A 19,224-nucleotide genomic window follows, 5' to 3' on the forward strand; every position below is an offset into this window, starting at 1 on the left:
AATGTCTACAAACTAGTTTGGGTCTGGTTATCCTCATATCTACAACAAAGGCAATAGCATTATAACATTCACATTTCCTCTAGAAACAGAGCAGTCAGAAATGTTAGCAAGACTTTATCAGAACCCTGTCACCCTTACAAAACAACCCCACTTCTTGTCACTGAACAGACAAAACTGTTTTGGTCACTCTGACAGAATTGTGTGGACTTTCTTGGATACCCTTGGAGTGACAAGATCCTTTTGAATATTTCACCCAGTCTGGTTTGGTTTTAGTTGCACACACTTGTGCAAACACACGCACACACATAAGGATACACTCGTCCTTTGACCACCCACATTATCTCCCCAAAACTTATGAGAGCTGCCATGCATTGTCTCAGTCAGCGTTCGGCTGTCATCTTCCTGTGTTACGTCATGTTGTGAGTATGGGAGCTCTGTTCAGCCCTCCACTTCAAATGTGTGAGAAACAAACTGATGTACATGTCTGCAGACCACCCTGCCTCTCACCAGATAGTGCCAAGATAGTATAGTAACTTAAAGGGGAGACTAATCTGTTGTACATTTGTAGCACATTATAGTTGATAGGGATATTTGTGTGACCATAAAGGGGGTATTAGTATCACATACGGCATCATATGTGATAGTTGTGCCATACAAGCAATATAGCACCATGTACGGAAGTTGTGGTATAGCATCAATCCAGTATATAATATTGCATATGGTAGATGTGGCATACAATAAATACAGCACTATATCCCGTGGTCATGGCATACTATCTATATATGTAGAGTCATATGCTGTAGATAAGTTACCGTTTTCATACAAATGATTGGCGGCGGCCCTTCCGGATTCTTTTGGCACACAAGAAAAGAACTGCTTTCAATGGGCTCTATCTTCAAATTGAGCTGAAAATGCCCAAAACGTGCTGTTTGTGGAGTGGAAACACCCCATTGCTAAATAATATTGGAGATTTGGGCTTCTTTAAATTTCCTTCAGCACCAGTCAATCAGCACATACTCAGGATTTGACATTAACTATGATATTTCACTGATAAGTGTGAAGGAATCACACAAACTCCAATCGCAAACAGCTATTTAAAATTTTCAAAGTACAATCGCTTGACAAAAATGAGGCCAAATGTGATCTAATGTTCATCTTAGGAATAAGACAACCATGCAATGGGATGAACCGGAACCCGTCTCACCACCAGCGCATACTGGCTGTTTGTGGATATGCGAATAAAAATAATGTACTACTTTTAAAATTGGTCATTGAACTTGTTTCGAATGCAGTAAGTAACTTGTTTAATGTAAACCGACTTATGGCATATTAAATGTTGATGTTATTATGTACAGTATGTAAACCAATCATTTAAGCAGTAAAGATGCATATTACATGTCTGGTGGTGGTTTTCATCTTTATATTTCTCAGGCTTTAGAAGTGTGCTAAATGTGTGAGGATGTGTATCAACCTGTTACATGTCCGACAAAATCATAGCTACTTTCAGGCCTATTAAATCAAGTTAAAACTGGTTTTGTCGATAGTTCAAAAGAAACATAAATAAATGTATTCACTATAAACCATAGATAACCTTTTAAAATAGCTTTTATATCTTGGTAATTTAAATGTATACATTATCATTGACGAATACAGTAGTTGAGGAATAGTGTATAATTTGTTAAAGCACTATTTATTGTATTTTCAACATACTATCGATACAGTATATAGTACAGTAGTTGTGTCAAACTATCAATATAGCACTATATGTAGTAGTTTTGGTATACTATCTATATGGTATATTGTCTCAGATATGGTAGATACTACCGATACAGCACTTTGTATAGCACTTAGTGTCAAAAGTACCAGTAAAATCGTGACATTAGTGTAATTTATTTAATCGCTAAAGGCTGCGTATTTTGAATGAATGTATTATTCCGCCCACTCATACATATTGAGAATCATTCAAGACATGTTGTATCAGATGACAGAGCAGAGCACTAATATACCGTGAACCACGCAGCACATGTAAACTAAATTTATATAATTAAATCACAGCATTTGCGCTTTAATCTCAACTCAACTTTATTTATATAGCATTTAAAACAACAGAGTTGACCAAAGTGCTTCACAGTAATAAAATTTAAAACATAACATTTAAAAATTACCACATACCTGTACTCAAACAAAAGTAATCTAAAACACAAAATACAAACACTCCAAAACTGTGTCCTACATTTAATTTGTCAGACCGTTTCAAAATATAAGCTAGAGCCCTGAAATTGAGGAAATTGTGATAGAAATATATTACACTGTATAGTAAAATGTAATATTCACTGTAGTAATAATAATAATAATAATAATAAAGCAATATATCACAAGCAAGACTGCTGTTGAATACAACTTTGGCAAAACAAAAAATGCAATGACGTTGAAAAGTTATGTTTTCACTGGTTAAAAGTTTTTAAAATGAATTGATTAGACATCATTTTGATTATGAAATTAAATTAAACTAAAACATGGAGTTCTAGAAAATAATAATAATAACAAAAAGGAAAACAGGATTTGGTAAAGAACAAAACAGATTTCAGTAGGGCGCTACTTAAAAACATTTAAGCAACGCATCCTTGATTGAGAAACACTTGAAGGAAACATGCATTTCTTTTGATTTATTATTTACATTTACATATTTAAATAGGCTAAACGGGTGTGTTCAATAGCACATTGTTATATTACCGGCTACAGAAATGTTGGTATCGTGACAGCATTACTTTGTTTGGTATATATACAGAATTCCCATTTGCTGCATATGGCTGGACAATTGTAATCTTGTACATCTAATCAAAACCAGAAGTTCATCAAAGGTTGTGGGAAATTGCAGGATATTTGCAGTAATGCCCCAGGGTACCAATGTTTGAATCTAAGGATGGCTCCATCCTTATCCTATCCTTCCTCTTCCTCACTGTGCAGTACCCTTGCTGTCTGGGCCATGGAAGAGCGTGTCACCCAGTCACTCAGGGGGCTCAGATAGGCCTGGCTCCCTGCTAGGCCTGGGACACGGCTTATCAGCCAAGCCTGGCTCCATTTGAGGGGGAGTGGGCCGACAACGTCTCCACACCAGGCCTGAGGGCCCCCACCCACCATCCCAAAAAATACTGATAACGTGAAACAGGGAGTGAGAGAGAGTTGAGTTGTTCCTGTTTCGTAGTGTCCGCTTATAGTTCACATCAAATTAACCAGCTAATGTTTTGATCTAATGTTATGGAAATCAGCAGACACATTGACGGAAAATGTATTTGTTTGCTCATAACCAAATCCATGAACCAGCGTAAGTGCAGAATCCATCTTGTATGACAGAACTTCATAACTGGGTTCTGAAAGAGGAAAGTTTAACTTAAGGAAATGGGATTGAAGTAAATAGGTTAACCAGGCCATTACAAACTATTCCCGTATTCCGCTAATAATACGCTGGTTGTGTGCGAGGCGCGAGTGTGTTGGTGAAGCCATTTCAGTGCTGTTGTTTCTACGTTATACCTTCAGGCCATTCAGCAAGCTCTAACTTTATGGGGGTCTTTTCAGAAAATTAGCATTGCGTAATGTATTTCCTGTCTGACTCATGACTAGAGAGAAAAGAAGAAGTTTATTAGCCAGTAATGCAGCAGCACTGCAGAATGTCACTGTGCTGTCAGGACTGATTTCATTACCAACAGGATAAGAAATGCACTGTGATATTGAGGAAAAGGTCCATCATTCGTGGAGGGCATTGACAGGCAGGGAATAGAGCGAAGGAGCCTCCATAGCTCCTGGGGGCCATTTCCTCCTGTAATCTGTGAAGCACAGGCCGTTAGAGCATCCTTCCACTGGTACTCTGTCTCTGATCCTGAAACGCTATCATCTGCTGGGGCGTCTGTGGGCTACATGTGACCCAATGTATATCTTGCACTCATACAGAGATGTAGCTGTTCAGCTCATCTCTAATCATCTCGCCCTGACGGCATCTTGAAACGCTAACTGTCTACAAATATAGTGATTGCAGGAATTGTCAACACCAGCCCTGTGACCTGATACCACTTGGACTCTTCTACCTCCAACACCTTCCTCTCTGGGAACGGGTTGAAGAGCAATTCCAGCATTTTATCTATACCACTTTTGGTGAAGCAAATATAAAGGGAGAAGACATTACATTTAGGGGACCCAGCCCATAAAAAAAATTACTCATCCTTTGAGAATTCAGAACTGTGGAGCCAGATACTGAAGACCTAGATATGTTCATACAGTATAGGCATATGCTCTCAAAATTTTGAAGCAGATATCTCTTTTAAAGGGATAGTTCAACCCAAAATTTTTAATTCTGTCATAATTTATGCACCAGTATATTTCCTCTATGGAACACAATGAAGACATGTTTTAATGTTCTCTCTGCTCTGTGCAATATTGATATCGTACAGTGACCTCGGGTCACCACAAACAGACATTTAAGTCGTTATTCACTGAAAATCTTCCCTTCTACCACACCTTTCAAATCTAACTTGCATATAAGCATATTCAAACTTAACATATCACACCAGGTTTGTAATCAGTAACACCAAAAGACACTGGTTCTTGTGTGTTTCATATCTTAACATAAATAAATCTGAGAGCAGCAATGGATGGGAAGATTATCAGTGAATAACGATTTAAATTACAGTTTGTCAGTCATACTGGTTTAGAATGGCATAAGGTTGAGTAAATGATTACAGAATTTGATGACCGGAGGGGGAGAATGTTGGTGGGGGTAACTGGGGTTCCTCTGGTGGAGTTAAAGAGAACAGGATTAACCCCTAGACAGACAGGGCCTGACTGCAAACTTTCACCCATCCTCCCCCTGCCTGACCCGAACACTTTTATCACTGGGTCTAAAGTTCAGTGCTCTGAGAGAGTTCAAATTCACAGTCTTATAACATTTCCAGTCCAGATGCACCAGTGCTATGGTATAGAAGATTCCAAGGGTTAAGTTCTGAGAGACATCAATCTATCTGTACATTCATCACCAGGCCTGGAACAAAGGAGAACTCACACCACGTCTCTGAGGAGGTCTGGTGAGAAGCATGACCATGATGATCTTATTTGACATTTCAAGGCTTAAAATGCCCCCAAAAAGTATCTGTACTAGAGGTCTGCTACCCGACCAGATTTTCAAGTATAACTTTGAGTTATGGTTGGGTTTGGGTTGGGTTGGGTTGGGTTTGGGTTTGTAATGAATGGAAAACGACACAAGCGAACAGACGAGATAGTGGCTGTGCACACAGAATGTGTTTTTGTCTGTCTGCTCTTTTTTAATTGTTTTTCTTTGTAAATGCACATCTTTGACCTTTGTGCCACGTCTCTCTGTTTTTATGGCATCTCGCACAAGGCCGCCACATTTTTTATGTTGACTACGATCCTTAAAATACAAACCTTTATGAACAGATTTACTTGCATGGAAAATACATCGTAAAGAGAGTGAGCAATTTCAGGTTAGGGTCGGGTTCAGGTTTAAAATTTGACGGAATTGTCTGGTCAGGTCAAACGTGTCGGGTACAGGACAAGTTGGGACTTTAACTTAATGCCCTTGCAGACCTCTAATTTGGACACACTTTTTTTTTAAAGTACACCAAATGCCTAATAAGTTGACTCTACTCAACTGATTGAGTAAAATCATTCCCTCAATTGAATTGAGTAATGGTGTCTCTAAAACTTGTGTAATTAAGTTCACTTAACACTTAACTGGTATATGGAATGAACTTAACTATAGTAAAGGTAGATATTAAGTAGACTTAACTTAATTTTGTATTTAAATGTTGTTGTTTCAACTTGATAATTTTAAGTGAATGGACTCAAATTTAGGTCATACAATAACACATCTTAAATAAGATTATAACTTATTCTTTGTCAGTCATTAAATAAACTTATTTCTCCACATTATTACTCCAATTCTCTCTGATTTACTCCAAAATCAAGACAACATGATTTTTCCAGTAATGACAACATTAGGGTTTACGGTGTGTACAAATTTCATTGCATAGATAACACAATATCAAGACCTAAGGTTCTAAGACCCCACTTTTCTTAGCCATTTGTGCAATAACTTTAAACCAGCTGGTCCCAGGGTTCTTTTAGTGCAGCCTATGTATAAAGACAAATAAGTTAACACAGGTGAGCTAGCTGAGTAACCACAGGTGCAGTTCATCACAACAACTATGGACATGTTCCACTAACATCTGACAACCAGAATTTTTTTTTGATACTTTTTGTGAAATGTTTTGAGTGAAATGTTTTGCTTGAAAAGAGTTGTTGTTGTTGTTGTTGTTGTTGTTGTTGTTGTTTTGTCATGGTCATCATGTGAGGTACAAATCCCATTTATACTGGTCAAGACATCATGCTACTTTGAGATGTAAGATATCTGTCTAAACATTATGCACACAGTGTTATAAAAAGGCTTTACAGAATCAAGGCAGCAAAGTGAACTTTCTTATTTTGCTCACCATTTTGTCAAAGAGCAACAGAATGAGCAAAAAAAGACATCCAGCAGTTTGTAATGGTGTGAGTGTCCCAGCTGAGTGTTTACTTCACGCCTTTTGTGGAGTGCTAATGCAGCCAGAGCATTTGACAGCTAAATGAGCGACACTGGGGATACCAAAGAAGCAGTGACTCTCTCGGGTCTATGTGTCTGCCAAGCTGCAGTGGTAATGGACGCTGCCCAGGGGGGCGGAGGCATGTTACGGGTGGAGGTGGAGATTTAGCGATGACCCCCCCGTGGGCCCCCTGCCACGATGCATGAAAGCTCCTGAAGGCCGTTGTTGCGGTAACCAATTTGAGAGAGATTTTCTGCTTCAGTTGAGGCACGAGGAAGTCCTCCTGTATCTCAGCCTCACCACCCCTCCTTCCCTGTCTTCACGTTCCCCTGGCACCTACTCTCCCACCTGTTGTCTTATCCTTAGAAACCTCAATCATTGACTAATCAGCAAGATTTTCCCTCCTGACAGAGCACTCAGCAGAGCTATTTTGGGGAAATGGTCTCAATGTAACACCCCCCACACCCTTGTATCCACAGCATTTTAATCGAGTGAATATTTAAACAAAAGAGAACATTTCATCGAGTTAACATGGGTTGACCTCAGATGTCAGTCATGGGGTGATGTAGACCAGGGCATTGTCTGTTTCACACCTTCTCTTGGTCTCAATATGCAGACTGCAGAAGGAGTTAAAGGAGGAGGAGTTAAAGGTAAAAATTAAAACTTTTTGCATGTACTTACCCTCTTGTTGTTCCAAACCTGTATGACTTTCTTTCTTCTGCAGAACATAAAAGGAGATATTAGGTAGAATGTTAGGGACTGACTGCCTCAGTCAACATTCACTTTTTATTATATGTAAAGTAGAGACTAATTTTTTGCTTAAATTTTCCTTTTGTGTTCCACAGAAGAAAGAAAGTCATGCAGGTTTGGAACAACAGCAGGGTGAGAAAATTTCAACTTTTCAGTTTTAGGTGAGCTATCCATTTAACTACTTGTACTAATACCTTCAAAAGCCTGAAATAGCTTTTGTGCCATCAACACTCACATTGTGCTGTATCTGACCCAGTAAAGTGTAGTGGGGCAGTGGCTAATCTGCCTCAGATAAATAATGTTTCCTTAAGAAAGGGCTTCTGAATGAGAGTGACGTCAGTTAGATTACAGGGGTAACAACACTGGGAAACAATGGACCTTTATTGGCATCTGGCTGAGCTCCAGTTTCTAAAATGTTATTTTAGTGTTATTAATAATTCCACTGTTATCCATATGGTGACTACTCTACATAGCCATGCTTAGTGTTTCAATCTGACAACCTAAAAATCATACATAAATCCAGACTGAGCTCAGGAAGGCGATTTAACCTCACAGCTTTTAAATTAATCCAGTTCATGTGTGAGAGTTTGTGTGTGTGTATGTGTGTGTGTGTGTGTGTGTGTGTGTGTGTGTGTGTATGTGTGTGTGTGTGTATTTGTGTGCGTGTGTGTACTGGATGTGAAAACAGCAAAAAAAAAAAAAAAAAACACCCTAGAGAAATTAATGCTCTCTGATAACTACTCTCTCATTGTGACTGTTTTCCGACTTGGTCTGTTAAAAGTCTTTTTTGGTCTGTTAAAAGTCTGCTTTCCCTTTGTAATGTTCTCATCCATTTTAATTTTGTAGCCGGTGGGTTGAAAATATTCACCACAGGATACAAAAATATATTTTCAGACTTTATTCTGATGGCTGTTTATTGAAAAGGAAAAAAAAAAAAACAGCGGTCGATGGGGCCGTATTACATAAAAAGGAAGAAGAAAAAAGAATAAAGAAAATACAAAAAATGGAATACGGAAATGGAATATGGAAATGAAATACGGTAGAGGCCAGTCCTCGCATGTGCAGCGAAGGTGGTCAAACTCCACACAGGTAATCCATATGCATCCCAAAGAATTCTCAACTGATGAACAAATATGGGAGTTCTCTTGCGCGATACAAGTTCTCAGGTTTCTAACATGAGAGAGTGCCAGTGTCAACTCTGGTGTCGCAAAATTCCAGTTCCTAAAGGGGACACATCCAATCCATGACCAGAGCCAAATTACATTAAATTTCTCCACTTGGCTACATGATAATTCACCCTAAAATTAAAATTCTGTCATCAGAATTACTGTTGTGCCAAAGCAGTATGACATTCTTTCTTCCATCGAACACAAAAGGAGATGTAAGGCAAAAAGTTAACCTAAGTCACAATTAACTTTAAAGGGATAGTTCACGCAAAAATGAAAATTCTCTCATGATTTATTCACCCCCCTGGCATCCCAGATGAGCATGACTTTCTTTCTTCTGCAGAACACAAATTAAGATTTTTAGAAGAATATTTCAGCTACATGTAGGTTCATACAATGCAAGTGAATGGGTGCAAAAATGTTGAATTTCCACATAAATTCTGTATTGAGAATACAAGTAATCCATATGACTCTAGTTGTTAAATCCATGTGTTTAGACACGATATGATAGATGTGGGTGAGAAACAGATCAATATTTCAGTCATACACATATTGGATGGCATGAGGGTGAGTAAATGATGAGTGAATTTTCATTTTTGAGTGAACTAACCCTTTAACTGCATCTTTTTAGTCCACACAAAGTAAGTGAATGGTGACTGAGACTAACATTCTGCCTAATATCTCCTTGGAACAACTTAAAGGTGAGTAAATGATGACAACATTTTCATTTTGTTTGTGAACTATTGTTTTAATTCTGAGAACTTCAGGAAAATATTCTAATTAGACTGTAAACCATGTTTGAACTAAAGAAAATCACAAAGGTCTTTGAAATGTCAAAAATAACCTCTATGGCATTCATATGCCCAGCAAATACCAGCTGAAGTCTTAGGTTGGACCACCTCGCAGGTGGGAGGGGAACAGAGAGGCCCAGGAGAGACTCAGCAAGAGTGCTTAAACAGAGCAAAGGTTAAAGACAGCAATACTAACAGAAGCTCTTTGCACATTGCAGCACCTTGGCTTGCTCTAGTTGGGTTGGATATTAGCACCACAGTCCCCTGTTCACAAGCACTTCTGCACCTCACAGGCTCCTCTCACACACAAATTCTTCTTCGGACTGCCCAAATGTTCTTCCCCATCGTTAGAATAATTTATCAAAGTGTTTACTGTGGAGTGCACATTTGAGTAAAATACAGTTTACTCCACACTGATTTGGTCTCTCATGTATTCTGCATTCTAATGAGTGTCCAACACAATGCTGAACTGAATATGTTTCTTCCATAACTTGGCTGTCATTTTTCTACATTTAAAGAATCCGTTCACTTAAAAATGAAAGTACTGTTATCATTTACTCAGCCCTCACATTGTTCCAAACCCATATGACTTACTATCTTTTGTGGAACACGAATAAAAAGATTTTGAAGAATGTTACAGTGACTATACAGCAGTGACAATGGCTTGTCAAGCTCTAAAAAAGGTCAAAAAAGCTCCATAAGGGGCCGTTCAGACTGAATGCATTTTTGTGCTAAAAAAGCTAGACAAATATAACAGAATGCAAGTGTTTCGAGACACACTTTTAAAAGTTGACATTCTTTTTAACCTGACATGGCATCTAAAAAGTATGGCGCACCTGTGAAAAATACTGAAAAAAAAGGTGAGACATATTGCAACGGTCGAATATGTACTGTAAATAGAAAAACAATTAAAAACAGTGCAGACTGATGCAAAAACACATTCTGAGTGAATGGCCCCTAAAGATGTGAATATAGTCTTCTGTGTGCTATAGAGAAGACTCTATAGCACACAGAAGACTATTCTCTATTCTCTAGGCCTTAAAATAGCTTTATGTGATAAAAGAGTACAAATTTTAATAGCTATTCACTAATAATCTTCTCCTTTACCACAGCTTTCAAATCTAATTTGCACAACATAGTATGATAGAATGAATGTTACCATAACTACCTGTACATTTTTGCAGACTGACTTTTACATGCTGAATTCTATGTTAAAAACATGTATTTTCACACTATTACTCACACACTGCTTTGTTATGATATCAAAACACTTTTACCATAATGCATCATTTGAAAAACTTGAATTACTCACCTACATTTGCACACTTATTCCAATGTGATTAGCTTCCACGGTAGCTCCCCTTATGGAGTGTTGGACTTTAGACTTGGAAGACTACAGTTCGAGACCACTCAAACACACAAATTGACACGTGAGATGACACGAGAGTGTCATAAAAGTGACATGACATGGTGTGGTTGCTTCAGAAAATGGGTTTTTCATTTCTCATTTTGTTTTTGGACACTATCGGTTAGGTTGAGGCACTGGTTAAGGGTGAGGATGTCTGTTAGGTTTAAGTTAAAGTTTTAGGTTAGGGAGGTATGTTTTACTCACTAAAATCCGCATCTAAAATTCACCTTAAAAACCTTTGTCTGATTACGACACCATTTGGCGCCCCCTGCTGTACATTTCACTGGGAAACTGCAGCCAAACGTGTCATAAGGCACGTAATTTTGTTTTACAAAATGTTGTCACGGTCACGTAATGTTCATGAGACCAGGCTGCATTCGCACTTCTTATTTCTTAATAAACAAGTGGCATATTTAAATATATTCAAATGTGAATGAAATGAGAACTATGGCAGAGTGACAGATTTTCAGTGAATAATGACTACACTTTTGGTCTGCTCCTCACATAAAGCTGTCATATGGCTTCATAAGACTTGAAATATAGTGCATGAGTCACATGAGGTACATATATGGTACTTTTATGGTGCTTTTTTGGAGCTTTACAGTCAGTGGTATACAGTATGCTTTCATTATATGTCAAAATGTGTCTTTTTGTGTTCTGCCAAAGAAAGAAATAAGTCAAACAGATGATAAATAGCACAAGGGTGAGTGAATGATGACTGAATTTTTATTTTTGGATGTACTAACATTTTTAATACAAATAGCAGACTTATCTAGTAGACACTGGTGAAAGGTTTCCAGGATCCGTGCAAGAGAAAATCTGTGGAAGTTAACTCAGAAGCTCAGAAGCAGAGGTCAAAGTAACAAAAGGACGCCCACAGTTTAGAGAGTCAAGTAAGATTACCACCTTAGTCCTGTTTGGAAATGTGATCACTGGAGAGACACAAGGGGGATGGGATAGAAGCGTCAGAGTAGAAACACATTAAAGTGCTTATTTAAGAGATGTTTGTGGGATTTGGTCCCTATGCAGTTTGCAGTGTTGTACTGCTGGAGTCCTGCTATTCTTGCACTCTCAGTGGCTTTTATCACTGCATCCTCACTGCTAAAATCCCAACAACGTTGGTGTGATACTGCAAAAAGGCTTTCAGCATCAGAGACATTCTCTCTCTTCACTGTTCTCTCTCACACCCTTTTCCCAGTGGGATGGGCCACTTATATTCTTCTTTCACAAGTGTCTGTTAAGCCACATTAGGACAGTTTTAAACCACTAGGCTTCTCTATTATTCATGGCCATGGCAAAGTCAAACATTCCCATTTAAAGATTTTACACTTGTTTGACCAGAAGAATGTCTGATAGTCATGTACAGACAGGAGAGCATCCCAGAAAAAAATGAGCAGAGGGGAGGGGAATGACAGATGCTGTCCCCTTTCTCGGTGGCTTTCTATTGCCAATGCAAGAGAGAGAGAGGAAAAGAGATAAAGAGAGCTCTAAGACATAGGCAGCAAGAAAGATTCAATCACATCTCTGATGGGGACCTTTGAAGGTTGCTACTTGGTGTGGGGAGCACACGATGATCGCTGTGACCATAGAGAGACTAAGATGCCAAGGCTTTTATCACACACTCACTTTTTAGTCTGTCCCACATCAAACAAACACTCTTTGGAAGGACATTGACATCAACAGATATAAGATGGCTCAATTGCAGAAGATTAATGGAATAATATAAACTTTCGCAAGGTAATATTATCATAGTCAAAGAGCTGTTTAACATTGTGAGAAATCACTGTGAAAGGCTAAATTTAAAAAAATATGAAAATGTGAGTTCGTCTTCCACCAAGCATAAATCATGAGTCTGATTACTAAAGTAATGTATCAAATTATCAAAGCACACCTCTCCAACAAGTCCCATGATTTTTTACATCATTCGTATTGTTGAACATCTAACCCTAAGTCTAAGTAATAAAAGAGATTCTTACCTTTGCAAGCACAACTAATTTATGACTTGTGACATACAGAATATGTAAACTGAAACCTGATCTCATAAAAAGTGTGACAGTGGCAAACATTTTGCATAATTATATTGCTTGGTGGTTTCTTACACATATTCTAGCAGTTCCGAGGTGAAATGTCCACTGTATGGCACTAAAAGCGACTTATTTTTCTGCCAAACAGATGCAGATTTGAAGGTTAATACTCATTGAGTTTTAAATCAACAAAACCTACCTTCCAACCCTAAACCTTACACCTAACCGTCAGTGTAATAAAAAGCAAATGTGACATGAAAAATGCAATTGCTGACACAACTACGTGATCAAATTGCGTAGTAGCTCATTGACTCACGTGCTCTGCGTGACTGGTATTCCGGTCGTTTGTATCACAAGTGCAACACACATCACTCGAGCTACCATGCAATCTGATCATGCTCGAACAAGCTTGTAAATGTAGTTGGTTATGTAATGCATGTTAAAATATATTGCCTTAAAATTCGTACACTATAAAGTGTTTAGATGTCATGAAATAGTGTAACTGGTCCTGCTCGACCCGCTCCGAGCGGGATTTGAACCAGCGTCAGCCGGCATGGGAGGTGGGCACGCTAACGACGAGGCTAAAGCCTCTAGCATCAACTGCTAGTGCTCCTCTTGAGGCCAGGGGAGGAGTACGATTTACACATACCTCACAGCTATCATGTACCAGCAGGCTCCCATTACACTCACCCCCCTAAACCTCACTCCCATCCAGGTCACAGCACCACTGTAACCGGTCCTGCTCGACCTGTTCCGAACGGGATTCAAATCGGCGTCAGCCTGCATGGGAGGCGGGCGTGCTAACGAGGAGGCTAAAGGCTACAGCATCTAGCATCAGTTGCTAGTGCGCCTCTTGAGGCAGGGGAGTTAGGTTTACACATACCGCACAGCTATCACATACCAGCTGGCTCCCGTTACAATAACACTGTGTGAGAAATAGGGCGAAAGTTTTTATTAACCCGTAATATGCCGTTTTACTCGTGATTTGTGTGAAAGGGAATAATAGTCATTGTTGTTGTAGCACCTCTATCCAGTGTTCATTTCAGTAGGAAACTGCTGCAATACATACAACGAGCCACTTAAAAATTATTTTTCAAGAATGTAGGTATAGTAAAGTGATTCTATAAGACCAGGTGGGAAATTGATAATACAGAAATACATCAAAATGTATTCTTAAAAAAAATTCTTAATCAAAAAGATTAGGGACATTAGATTCAACTCCATGTAAATTTAACTCAAAGCTATAACATTGATCACAGTAGAAGGTGTGGGTGGTGTAAACTGGAGACAAATTGGTGTTAAAGGTCACCACCAAAAAGGCAAAACCACATCCATCAGCATTATTGGCATCCTGTTTACTTGTGACACTGCACCAGGCATTAACCAAACTATGAGCATCACTCTGACAAGTTCTCACTCACTCACACAAGACTAATGACTTTAAGCCACTTTCACTCTGGGCACACGAGGCTAACCCCACTCTCAGACGGGCCCAGTAAAAATTAGACACAAGCTGACAGAACAGAAGAGTTTGAGGTGATGAGAAGGCAAGAGGTCAGACTCCAACTTCCTGGGTTGGTTTAGCCCTGCTTGAGCAAAGACTCTGACACCTTATTCTTGTTTCAGTCTTTAACAAGACTAATCTGAGATTGGTCTAACACCCTTTCTACATCCCCCCCCCCCCATCCATCCACTTATCCTCTACAGTCCATCCACCCTGCACATGCCTGATTCCAAGCCTGATCCCAACAGGCCCCAGTCATGGCCCAGGTCATGGCAGAAAAGGGTTGAGAGAAGGGGCAGTTTAGATGGTGGGGTGGGAGAGTGCAGCGAGCCGGCGCTGCATTTGAACTTAACCTCCCCGTGCCCCAAGACAGACGTGGCAATTAGCACCAGGGCTCAGCATCAAAAAGAACAGCGCAGCGTGAAGCTTGTCTAATTAGTCATATGAACGGAGACGCTAGCTCAGCCACTGCATGCCTGTCAGCCCAGACTAGTTTGGAAGAGAAGGGCGAATATGGGGGCACTTCTGAAAATTGAAAAAGCTCTGCTCCTTCTATTTGAACAGCCTGATGCAATAGAACTTAATGTTCTGCTCCAGAATTTTAAGATCATTACTAACCATGGCAACTTAGTACAACTGACTGTATTGCATTTGAGGCTTCTGAATGGAGGATGATTGCTGTATTTCACACCTCTGGATTATAGATATATAATTATTCCACTGAATCATGTAGGAATGTTAACACTGACAATATTATTAGTACTTCAAATAATAATGTAAAAAGAAGAAATATACTGTACGTCTGGGGAAACATCTGTGTACATTCATCTTGCATTTGATAAATTGTATTAGTATCAAAGCACACCAAATGTACTTTTGAACTAAACTGTGGTCTACTGTTTTATACAGTTTATAATTGCTATCATCTATAACCTGTAACATCAGATTCGATTTTTATTTATTGTTTTTTTTTTATTTTTTACCTCTATAGGCATAATAAAAATAAAGGAACACTCCAATAAAATACTTTACCAATTTATATATATATATATATATATATATATATATATATATATATATATATATATATATACCGATCACAACATTAAAACAACCTGCCTAATCATGTAGGTCCCCCTCATACCATCAAAACAGCTCTGACCCCACGCACATCAGTGAGCCTTAGGCGCCCATGACCCTGTCGCCGGTTCACCAGTTGTTCTTCCTTGGACCACTTTTGGTAGGTACTAACCACTGCATTCTGGGATGCACCACACAAGACCTGCCGTTTTGGAGATGCTCTGACCCAGTCATCTAGCCATCACAATTTGGCCCTTGTCAAAGTCGCTTTGATCCTTACACTTGCCCATTTTTCCTGCTTCCAACACATGAAATTCAAGAACTGACTATTCACTTGCTGCCTAATATATCCCACCCCTTGACAGGTACCATTGTAACGAGATAATAAATGTTATTCACTTCACCTGTCAGTGAATTTAATGTTGTGGCTGATCAGTGTGTATATGTCACTGTAAAAAAATCTACCGTAAAATGTACAGTAAAATACTGGTAGTTGTGGTTGCCAGAAATTTACTGTGAGAACAGTGACCATGTTTCAGGCTTTACGGGATGTAATTTTGATGCCTATATATTATACAGTTCACTACCATCAATATTATTGAATTATTATATTATAATATTAAATTATTTTGTTGAACTTGATACACTCATTTATATATATATATATATATATATATATATATATATATATATATATATATATATACACACACACACACAGTATATTGGAATTATAAAAGTCTGCTTTTCACTTTAAAATGTATTGTTATTCACTGTAGTAAATACAAAAGACCACAATATGACTTAAAAAAAAATTAAGTGTGGCCCTTCCAGGAGCAGTAATTAATACACATATAAGGACAGTGCACAGTGTTACAAAAACACAAAACACCATCAGGGTAACATATTATATGTGTATTGCAACTAAACTACATAAAAAAATAACACATAACACTCAATTTACATAACTGATGTTAAAAATAAGAAGAAACATATCTATTTACATAAAATATATTGAAATGTGATGGGTCATGCAGGGACTTCTGGGAATGCCTGATTATTGTTTTTCACTGTTAATTACGGAGTAAAATCATACTTTTTACATCAAAAATGTATTTTTTTAAAATATTTTTTTAATTACATGATTTGTCTTGTTATATATATTATCATTTTTACCATATATACATATATTTATATACATCTCTGGAAAAAATTAAGAGACCACTGAAGAATGATCAGTTACTAATTATATTTATTATACTAGTTATTGTTTGAGTAAAATGAACATTTTTGTTTTATTCTATAAACTACTGAAAACATTTCTCCCAAAATTCCAAATAAAAATATTGTCATTTAAAGCATTTATTTGCAGAAAATGACAACTGGTCAAAATAACAAAAAAGATGCAGTGTTTTCAGATCTTGTATAATGCAAAGAAAACGAGTTAATATTCATTTTTAAACAACACAATACTAATGTTTTAACTTAGGAAGAGTTCAGAAATCAATATTTGGTGGAATGACCCTGATTTTCAATTACAGCTTTCATGGCCATCCATCTTCCTCTTGATCACATTCCAGAGGTTTTCAATGGGGTTCAGGTCTGGAAATTGGGCTGGACATGACAGGGTCTTGATCCAGTGCTCCTCCATCCACACCTTGATGACCTGGCTGTGTGTCATCCCGGATCATCACGACCCTCCACCAAATTTTACAGCAGGTGTGAGACACTGTAACTTGTAGGCCTCTCTAGGTCTCCGTCTAACCATTAGACGACCAGGTGGAGGATCGTTGATGATCATGGGGTGCTTCAGTAAGGCTGGAATTGGGCAGATTCGTTTTTGTGAAGCATGCATGAATCAAGCCAAGTACAAGGTTATCCTGGAAGAAAACTTGCTTCCTTCTGCTCTGACAATGTTCCCTAACTCTGAAGATTGTTTTTTTCAGCAGGACAATGCTCCACACAGCCAGGTCAATCAAGGTGTGGATGGAGGAACACCAGATCAATACCCTGTTATGGCCAGCCCAATTTCCAGACCTGAACTCCATTGAAAACCTCTGGAATGTGATCAAGAGGAAGATGGATGCCCACAAGCCATCAAACAAAGTCGAACTGCTTGAATTTTTGTGCCAGGAATGGCCTAAAGTCACCCAACAGCAATGTGAAAGACAAGAGCATGCCAAGACGCATGAAAGCTGTGATTGAAAATCAGGGTTATTCCACCAAATATTGATTTCTGAACTCTTTCCAAGTTACAACATTAGAACTGTGCTTTTTAAAAATTAATATGAACTTGTTTTCTTTGCATTATTCGAGGTCTGAAAACACTGTATCTTTTTTGTTATTTTGACCAGTTGTCATTTTCTGCAAATAAATGCTCTAAATGACAATATTTTTATTTGGAATTTTGGGAGAAATGTTGTCAGTACTTTATGGAATAATAAAAAAAAAAAACCACATACCTATATATAGTAAATCCAGAGAAACTGATAATTTTGCAGTGGTCTCTTAATTTTTTCCAGAGCTGTATATATATATATATATATATATATATATATATATATATATATATATACACACACACACACTACCGGTCAAAAGTTTTGAAACACTTGACTGAAATGTTTTTCATGATATTAAAAATATTTTGATCTGAAGGCACATGCTTACATTTTTTAAATTAGTTTTGTAGACAAAAATATAATTGTGCCACCATATTAATTTATTTCATTATAAAACTAAAATGTAGTTTAAAAAAAAAAAGGTTTTGAAATTGATGACTTGGACCAAATAATAATAAAGAAAAGCTGCCAATAAGTGCTCAACATAGATGGGAACTCCTTCAATACTGTTTAAAAAGCATCCCAGGGTGATACCTCAAGAAGTTGGTTGAGAAAATATCAAGAGTAAATGTCTGGAATTTCTAGGTAAAGGGTGACTACTTTGAAGATGCTAAAATATAACACAGTTTTGATTTATTTTGGATTTTGTTTAGTCACAACATAATTCCCATAGTTCCACTGATGTTATTCCATAGTTTTAATGAATTTACTATCATTCTAAAATGTGAATATATATATATATATATATATATATATATATATATATATATATATATATATATATATATATATATATATAATAAAGAATGAGTAAGTGTTTCAAAACTTTTGACCGGTAGTGTATATATAAATATATATATAAACTGACAGCACATAAAGTCATACAGTTTAACCATCCTCTTCATTAAAAACTTCTAAATTCAATATTCAAAAAACAAATGATATTTCATTATTATTATTTTTACTTACCTGTATAAATAGACGTTATTGTTATGAGATGGCATTAATGCACCTGTAGGGGAGACTACGATGAATTGGATTCCCAATTAGCCTTAAGGGTAACTAGGCCGAATAACTGAGCAATCAACAATATGTTGTCAAAATATTCATTCGTGTTGTCGTGTCTCTCCACCTTTAACCTCCAGTCTGAACTACCGAATCGAATAAAGAACTGTTTTCTGTTGAAGTGAATGTGTCTTCTGGACCGTGATTCAGCAAAGTCCCGCCAGCTCTGTATGCAATGTGGCAATGTTTTTTTGTCAGTCTGAAATACTGACGGGCACGTTTCGGGGCTTTGCTGTGGCTTTAAAATTCGCCTTTGGCCGACTGGCACATCGGCCCCGAAAGTGTGAATAATATTCAGTAAGGAGTTACGCTAAGTGGGAAGGCTTTTAGCACATTATCCGCTGGCAATTGCACGGTAATCTAATTTTTGCCCAGCCAAGGTCCCTTATAATATATCTGCAGCATTGGATTTGCATTTGAGTGTCGCCTTAATGGGTTTAAACGCTGTAGATCTGGGGCTCTTGCGTCTCTCCAGAGAGAGTGACATTGAGGATGAGAGGTGAT

The sequence above is a fragment of the Myxocyprinus asiaticus genome, chromosome 15, assembly GCF_019703515.2.
Source record: "Myxocyprinus asiaticus isolate MX2 ecotype Aquarium Trade chromosome 15, UBuf_Myxa_2, whole genome shotgun sequence".
NCBI classification, from domain to species: Eukaryota; Metazoa; Chordata; class Actinopteri; order Cypriniformes; family Catostomidae; genus Myxocyprinus; species Myxocyprinus asiaticus.